The sequence below is a fragment of the Passer montanus genome, unplaced genomic scaffold, assembly GCF_014805655.1.
Source record: "Passer montanus isolate IOZ18808 unplaced genomic scaffold, ASM1480565v1 scaffold44, whole genome shotgun sequence".
NCBI lineage: Eukaryota > Metazoa > Chordata > Aves > Passeriformes > Passeridae > Passer > Passer montanus.
The window spans coordinates 634885-644230 of record NW_024369262.1 but is presented as its reverse complement, the minus strand read 5'-3'; positions in this window follow the sequence as shown (position 1 = coordinate 644230).

The following is a 9346-nucleotide window of genomic DNA, read 5'->3' as shown; positions in this document are numbered from 1 at the left end:
ACTAATCATGGCACAGCACTGCTGCTAATGCATTCGAAACCTCCCTCCACCCCCCCCAAACCATATGGGGGTTTAAAATGTAAATACAATTTGTAATTGAGAGCAGCATTTTATTACTTGCTTTTAAGAGGCACAGGACGCCTGTAACCCTCAATATGAAATTTCCGCTGGCTAGAAATAAATTCAGCTCCGTGTTTTGTTTTCATTCCCGCCTGGGAAAGGTAAGGGCCGGTCTGCAAGCGCTCAGGCTCTCACTCAACACCCAGGGAGAAGTGGCTGGGAGCTGTGGTTTGCAGTCACACACTGCCTTCCTCACAAGCAGCCGCGCTGCAGAATAAATCCTCCGAGATGCTGAGAGCTGCTGAGCTGCCACGGCTGGAGGCAGTGGAGCTGCAGGCACGCAGCCCCTGCCTGGATTTGCTCCTTTCCAGGACTGTGCTGCCCTGCAGGGAGGGCATTCTTGCCCTGTGCTCAGACTGAATGTGGCACTGGGTGCCAGGGCTGAGTTGAGCTGTTGGGGCTGGGTTGGACTCAATGATCTTGAAGGTCTCTTCCAACCCAGTCATGCTGTGAATTCTGTGAATTCTGTGAAAGGCAGCTTTCACTGCTGGCTGCAGTTATCTCTCTATCAGCCTTGCAACAGCACCCCAGAAATGAGGTTGGGCTTGAGGTCTCTTGTATTGAGTGCTGCACAGCTGTGGAACAAGGAACAAGCTCTTGGCACAGGGAGAGGCAGATGTGAGGGCAAGGCAAGTGACCAGAAAAATACACAGAAAAAGGATGTGGGGCATTTTTCTTCTTCTGTGATACGGGAGATGTCACAAGGATATATGATTTATAGTTAGATCCTTTAGGGAACCAAACACTCAGGCTGTATTTGACTTAAATTAACCGTAGCAGGATCCCACTTCAAACTTTCAGGATTTTAGCAGGTTTGGGAATGCAAAGTTCTTACATTGAGATGAAGGGTTTAGAATGGCACCACTAAAGAGGTTACTCTTGGGTACCTCTGTCAGCCTGAAAATAATCCCCTCACACTTCCTGTCCTCTTTTCTGTCAGCTCTAGCTCTGGGAAGCAGCATGAAAAGAGATCCTCATAAAGAGCACAATAATCCTGCCCTGCAGCTCCTGCACGACATTGGCAGGGAAAGGAGAAAAGGAATTATTCATATTTTGGCTGGAAGGACTGGTGACCTCCACCTGCGCAGAAGTCAGGAATGTCCAGAAAATTAAAGCACAGTGAGGATACAGGGATTTAAACAAAGATAGGGAAAAACCTCTGGATTTTCATGTAAACCATTACACCAGCTCACGTGCTGGTTGCTCACTTGGAAAAAGGACAGTTCAGGGCAAAGTGGACATTTCCACAAGAACTGTAGGGGAAGGTTTAGGAAACTGTCCAAGCACGGGTGTTCCTGGGCAGAAGAATTCACACCTCTGATGGAATTATTAGGGCTTATTTTTCAAGAAGGTGAATCATGCCCTACAGTTCTAGGAAAAATACAGAAAATAATCAAAATAAAACTGCAAGTGAAATATATAGTGCTATGAAAGGACTAGGGTGCAATATGGCAAGTTTTGAGACCTTGTGAGGTACCTCATGCCTCACAGGGTTTAACTCATATATTCTTCTCTGAGAAAAATCTAGAAAGTATTAATTGTAAGAGTAAAAAGAAGGCAGCCATGGCAGTGCCTGCCACTTCAGTGAATACAAACTCATTCTGCTACTTCAAGACTTCTCGGCTGAATTAATGTGTAGGACATAATAACAGCCATGCTGAGAGTGAAATATTCCCTCTCTCATTAGAAACCACTTCTATTCTTGTTGAGCTGTATCCTCCCACCTTCATCTGCTCTGGGTTCTATCCAACATTATTTACAATAATTGTACCCACCTTCGCTGTTGGATTTCTCAAAGGAATTGTGGCTAAGAGGGATAAAAGACGTCTACACACTCAGTGGCTTTTTCCTCAAACAAATCAGGAAGTCAAGCATGGTTTACAAGGAGAAAGAGCTACTTGAAGAGCTCTGGGGTGTATTTTTTTTAACCACTTAACGTTGCAGGACACCTCGACATCCTATCTTATACACGAGGAACTAAAATTGTACATTCTGTCAAGTAGATAAGTGAGTTGATTAAAAAATCCCTGAGTATCCAAGAGCTCCTACGGAAATCTCAGGATACATAGCACATTCCTTGACCTAAAGACTGGAGTGAGGTAATGTAGGAGTAATGTACCCAGAGTTTGTCCTTTCTTCCATGATCTGTCAGCTTGCTGGTAAGAAGCAGGCAAACTGTCCAGGACAAGTGTGGAGTGATGACTGGATTTGCTGAAGGCAGTTCTTTGCACTTCTATTAGCCTTAAATATTTGCCTGTTTCCTTACATAAAAAATAAAATTATAAACACCAAAAGCAGGATGACATGCAACTGATGCCTTCTTGCACAGAAACTCTTTGCATGTCACACTGACAAACACCAAAATGCAAATGACCTCTCTCTCATCACTAACCCACATTTATCCACGTGGGTTCCTCCACAAGTGCACAGCTACAGTGGCTGAATGAGTGAAGAGGGGTTGGTCACATAAAAACACATAGAACAAGAGATAAAAATAGGTTTTAAACAGGCTGTACATTTACCTGCCTCTCTGAAGTGGGCACTCAGCAGGCAAAAGAGTATCTGGATTAATGAGGTTAATGAAAATTGGATTTCCTTCTGCCTGGCATATTTAAGAACCTTAGGTTAGGAGTTCACAGCAGAATTGCCTGGGGGACTTTGTTTGCTTCTGTGCTCTCAATAACTGATACATACAAGTGATCAGTGAATTCTGAAGGGCATCCTTATGCCTGAAAGTGAACACAGAGAATTTCCTGGGTTATTTTGCATTTTCCCTTTCAATACAGAATGAATTCACTGCCTGTCATTGATGAGGGAGAATTACTCACCATAAGAAAAGTAAAAACTTGAAAAAGGTGGCTATTTGTTAATTCTGGCTTCTGAGGAGCTTGTTAAGTTTTTGGCTCCCTGTGGGAAGTTCTGGTGGCCCTGCTCTGCAGTCATTACCATTCCCTGTATTCCAGCTGCTGGTGGAAGCCAGGCTGGGAGCCACAGTTTTTCATGGTAAGCATCTTCTGGTTTAGATTCCAAATATTTTTCCTCTCCCAAAGGAGATTTTCCTCAGTGCATTGCTCTGTACTTCTTCAGTGAGGACCTGCAGGACGTCCACCCCCAGCTGTGCTGAGCAGTGCCATGGAAATGCCTTTCCCAAATGATTTTGGGGACAGTGTGTGTGCTCAATGCCCCCCTTTGCAGGGACCTGGCTCCAGCTCACCCTGCAGCTGCCTGGGCTCTGGTGGAGGAGAGGAGCCAACAGCTCTCCTCTCCTGCACTTTCCTCAGCAAGGAGCAGCTTCCATCCCTGCTGAGGGGACAGCAGATGGTTTGTGCAGCAGTGTCACCACAACCTGCACCCCACCAGGGCAGGATGTACCTGGACCTGTTTGCTGCTCCTCCTTTCAGGAGAGATTCTGGCTTCTAGAAGCCTTGGTCTTCTGCTAAGGTACAACAGGTGTCAAGTTTTTTTCATATAAAAGTTCAACACTCTGTGCACCCAGATCATTTCAGTTTTGTCTGTTCTCATGTTCTGAGCTTTAGGCTTTGGGATTTAGGGAGTCTCTGTATGGACAGGATGTTGGATTCATGGCTCAGATTGCTTTTCAACCAAAGCTCAAGTTAAAGGTATTTTCTTCACAGACAAGGGAGGAAGACTATTTCCTCGAGGAGTAATGCAGCCCACCTGAGAGGCAATTACTACAATTTATTGTTATTTTTCAAACCTTGTGTCCTCTAAAACATGACGTTTGGGGTGTGGAGTCCTGCTTTTGGGATACCTGTATGGACTAAATGGGAATATGCCAATGCGTGTGAGTGTGACATTTGCATTTCCTCCTGTTTGAGTGACTGTAGTGTGTATTTTCAAACTACCAGGGGATTTTGTGTTGCATTTCTGAGCACATTGGGGTTGGCTCACATGCATACATAACTAATGTCTGTGTTTTGAAGTGCCAGGAATATAAAATGGGTTAGCAGGAGGACGGAGTGGAGCAGCAGGTCGAGACATGTCACAACAGGGTAATCCATCCCACAGAACGAGGATAGCTTGGGGGGCCCTAAGTTAAAAGAGCCTGATTAGTCTCAGCTCAGAGTAAGGATTAGCACAGACTGGCAAAGGCAGGAGCAAAGACACTCAGGCATTGCTGAGGGGGTTGGATCTGTGGGTTCTACCCAGAGCCACCAGAGCACTCAGGCAGTGAGTCCCCAGTGAGGCAGTGTGAAGGTGCTGAAGCATCATTGTGAATGTGTCTGTCTGTTCCATGAAGACCTTCACAGGAGGTTCTCAGCTCTTCTCAGAGCTGGGCACTGTCAGGGTCCCACCTGGGGGTCCTGTACTGGCAGGATGTGCTGTGACAACTGAGCCTGCACTGCCAGGCCAATCCTCCCTCCTGCACATTGCACCTGCAGTTCCTGTTCTGCAGTGGAACCACAGCTTCCAGCACTATGGACAAGCTGATCTTCAAAGCTCCCTTCCAACCCAAACCATCCCATGACTCTGTGAATGCTGCCAAGGGTCCAGAGTCTGTCCTCAGTCTCAGGATGGTCAGTCCCAAATAATCCCACTTTTTCTAAGAGGTGACAATGGGTTTATGTTGTTGTTTGTGAGGTCAGAACATGGCACCTTTCTTATGTGCTGTGCTTCTTTTCATTATTTTAAGCCAGGTTTAGGCATGGGTTGTTTCGTTAGCACAAACAGGAGAGGTTGTTACCATGCCATGTAATGATTCCCCCATAACAATTTTTTAGAAAAGTGCCAAAGGATTGAATTAGGAACTTGTGACATTTACAAAAAGTTGTTAAATGCCTTTGTGGCTCCTGGATTTACAGCTACTTGTGCTGGAGGGATATTACCATGTTCTACATGCAACACCTGCAGAGCAATGCCAACCTACTAGATCCATAATTTCCAAAGTGACTATTTCAGCTGGCATTTTCCACTGCATTTAAATTCTTGAATTGTCCTTCATTTGGCAGTCCTTTTTCTAGGATGCTTTTATGGATGGTGTAGTCTAAAATCTGTGCTGTGCTCTGAGGTGGTACTGCTGCCTGTGTCCTATTCCACTCTGTGTGTGTGTGTCTGCAATCGAGCATCACTGTCTCCAAATCTCCATGTGATGTCACCCAGCCAACTCTGAGACTCATCTGCAATTAAACCACAAACACCTGCCATGAATTCAGTCACTGAGGCATTATTTAGATACTATTTTCTGTAACAAAATTTTCTGTAAAAAAAATTGGATTTTGCTATGCTGAATTTTTTTCAGAGGAGGTAGAACCTTACATTGTAAAATTTCAGGTGAGGAGTTCCAATTGCTCACCTCAAAATTTGAGGAAGCTCCACACCATATTGTAAACATTTGAAAAAATTATGCATGTGTGTTGGTACAGACAGAAATTACAAAGATTAGTTTAGAAAATAAGATCTTGTCCTAACAAAAAATGGCATAGTAGGCCCTAGCAAAAGCTAAATAAAAGACGGAAATATTTAGGTGAAATTTCTGACAGGGAGAACCATTTGTCAAGTTGTGTTCCTTCATTCTTTGAAAGTTTTAAGTGAATGTAATTCCTTTCTGTGGGGATATCTGGCCCGAATGTTGGCAGATGTCTAAACCTCACCTGGTTTCCCAGAGCTCTTTAGCTTTCCTTTAACCTCCCTCCACTCCTGACTTCTGCTTTGCTAAACCTGAACTTCTCAGCAGGGTTTCTGGCCAGGAAGAACAGGCTTTCTCAGCAGAAACTAATTACATTCTCATCAAATCCTATCTTGCAGCAATAGTGTAGTCATCTGTCCCACTGCTTCCAAGGCCCCCCAAATAATCCGAGCAGAGATGGAATGGCCAGCAGCACGAGCTGGGAGTGCAGGCTGTGCTGGAGTGTGGAATGTGAGGCTGAGTCCACTGACCACCCTCAGAGTCACTGGGGGCTGAATTCTGTCACTGAGGAAGCCATGGCTTCAGTTGGCTTGGCCAACCACCATCAACATAAGATAATATTAATAATAGCCACAACAGCAATGCTTAAAAATAGGTTCTAGCTCAACCAGAAGGCATGGGCTTGAAACTGATATATAAAACTCTATGGCCTGTGTTAGAGAGAAGAAGAGGCTAGAGATGGTTTTTTGGATGGATTTGTCTGCAAAACTCTAGAGGAAATTATGGTGGGTTTCATTATAATCCATCAGTTCAATTATTTTGGTTACTGTTGGGTCTCCTGTTTTGGTTCTGCTGGATGGATTCATCACCAGAACAATCCATTTCCACCTGTTGTTGCCCAACAATCCATTGTCACCTGTTTGTTTCACAAATGAGGCTCATGCCTGCTTTTTCCACTGAGGACTTGGCCGGATAAAGTAGCCAGGGAATAAAAATAAAGAATTAATGCAAAAGGCTGGGATTTTGCTGCCTTGTGCAGTAGCCTTGTCTAGGATAGACTTCCCATGGGCCTATAGATGCAATTTTGTGTTTCTGCTCCCTGTCTGTGGAACAAGGAAGGAATAACAGTGTGTTTCAACCTTGTGTGTGCATTGGGAAGATAGATTCAGCCTTGGTTCTGAAATACATATCTACTGTGGTAATTAGAACAATACAATAGCAAATAAAAACAGGAAGGAGAAAACTACCCAAGCCACAAAAGGATTTGTTTGATGTGCAGCAAATGAGATATGGGACCACAGACTACGTGAAGAAGTTAAGAGAAATATTGAACAGCTTCTTTGCTGCACAGTCCTACAAAATGAAATGACATCCTGCAGGAGAAACAGTGCAGGCTCCTTTAGTGCCCAGGAGGGCAGAGCTAAGGTTACAGGGACTGTAACAGGGTTGTCATTTCCTTACTCCCAGGAGCTGCATTTTCCAACTTGATGGCTTTCCTAAACTAATTGCTCTTTATGTGATGATTTTGTACAGCCTGATTCTTGCTAGTGTAAATCAGGAGGAACCCCCAGTAAATCCAACCAAGTGATGTCAGTGCAAAAGTTTTGGGAGCCACATCAGAATCAGGAGTGCTCAATCTGTAACCTTCTTCTCCAAATTCTGCAACAAATGCCCCATGCTGGAATGGCAAGGAGGTATCAGAGGAAAACACAAAACAATGACAACAGTGCATTTCTCAGTAGCCACATCATATTATGTCATTGATGTCAGGTTGAGTTATATTAGTCTGCTTTTCATTATGTTGTGTTATGCCTTTTGACATTATGCAACACACTGTAAGTAACATAAAGTGACCTCCAAGTATAAAAGAGTACACAGTTTTTGTCAGATTAGATAGTGGCTATGAATTCTCAGAGAGGGAGGGGGGTTTGCATTTACTGTCCTCAACAACAAATGCACAGAGCTTAATTAACAGTTACAGCAGCCCTGGCTGTTTCCAAAACAGTGTGTGTGTCTGCTCAATGGGGAGAGGAGATTCACACTGGGATTTGCACTTTTTAATTTATCTAAAATTCTTCAGAGGTGTCTGTAATAGCTTCTTTTCTGTACCTGTACTGCAGGAGCTCTGTACACAGTGAACACAAGGCTCACTTGCCTGAGATTTGCTTTGTTGCCAGGCTCCAAAATTCAGTATTGAGACCAGACTTCCTGAGCAGCACGGGGTAACCTGCCCTCTGCATGAAGAATTTAATCAGCCACGGAGAGAACAACTGTACAGAGAAAAGAAAAGGGCATCATCATGGCTCTTGAAAGAACAGGAACTTCTGATAAATTTAAGGTGATTAAGGAAAAGTGGGTGGTTCAAGGCAAGTTGCTAATTTTCTGTGGAGGGCTTGAAATCCACCTTAGCTTGGTGGTTGTTCCTGCTGGAATTAGCTGATGTTCTCCCTTTAGTGCTTGGTTCATACTCCTGACCTAGAGTCTGCTCTGCTCCAGGACTTGCACAGAACCTGGAATGCTCTGGTGTGAAGGATGGAGTGCAGCTCTCCTAAAGGTCAGGCATTGTCCCCACCTGTTGGCAGGATGTTCCCAAGCCTGACTAACTGCCCTGGGTGTTCCTTTGAAGGCATCCCCTCAAAGGCAGGCCAGGAGACTCTCTGTGGGCAGGAGCACAGTCATGTTGTGGTATGGAGTTGGTCTCAAAACCTGCAATAACCTGCAATGGCCCCAATACTTCCAGAAGTACTTACCACATGTTTCCTACAAAGCATATTCAGCATTAGTGGATTTTTTTTCTGGCTGCAAAAAAAGGCCACATTCCATTTGGCACTGCATCTGGCATCCCACCTCCCTACAAGGATTGTCCCCAAGACCTGTCATCTGCCTTTTTAGATCCTGAATGTTGTACAGATCAGAAACATTCTCCTGATCATCAAACTTGAAATTGCAAAGGCCCCTGAATACGTTTGATGTGGGCTTCCTGAGCAGTAATTGATGTGGAATCTCACTTAAAAAGGTCTTTCAAGATTAAAATTTAACATTACTAACAGGAATAAAGTGTAACATTTTGTGTGAAAATACTGCACAGGTGAGCACTTAGAACAGCACAGGAAACAAGAACCCAATGTGTCATGTGCATTTTTCTTTATCATTTCTCCATCTATAAATGCAGCATAAATTATTATCTACCTAATTTCCAGGTACACAACATTCCTTTAAGGTGTGTATGGGATGCTGCCCTTGCTCATTAGGCCATTAAATCTCAGAGAATGAGCAGCTACCTCTCCTGAGCAGTGTGCAATAAAGCAGCTCCTCTTTCCACCCTGCCAAGAGACCTGTGCAATCAGACCCCTGTGACACCGACACCCACAGTGCTCTGCAGGACTGCACAGCTCTGCCTTGAAGTATCATTTCGTGGCATCACAGAGTCCAGAATTAAACATGAAACATTCTGCTAATCCTTGTTAAGTTGACAAAGAAAGCTGTTACCCTGCACTTGATCAGCTCCTAAAGAAAATGTTCCCCTTGGTAGGACATCAGACTCTGCTCGTGGCCAGACACAGAGACTGAGCACTGGAAAATCTCACTGAGATTTGCAGCCAGGCTGCATCTCAGGAGACTTCCTATTATTATTTTCTTTACTAATAAATCATTATGTTGTCTCCTTCACAGCACAGAGAGTTCAAATAAACCTGTCCCTGTGACAATCTGATTTTCTGAAGGAGTGTCCTGTTCTGTTGAGTCATGTGAGAGGAAAATACAAAGAAGTAGAAAGACAGATCAAAAAGGGGTAGCAGAAAGGGCCCTGGAGGCAGACTTAAGTTTGGTATTTAATATTTCAGGTAAAATATTCACTTA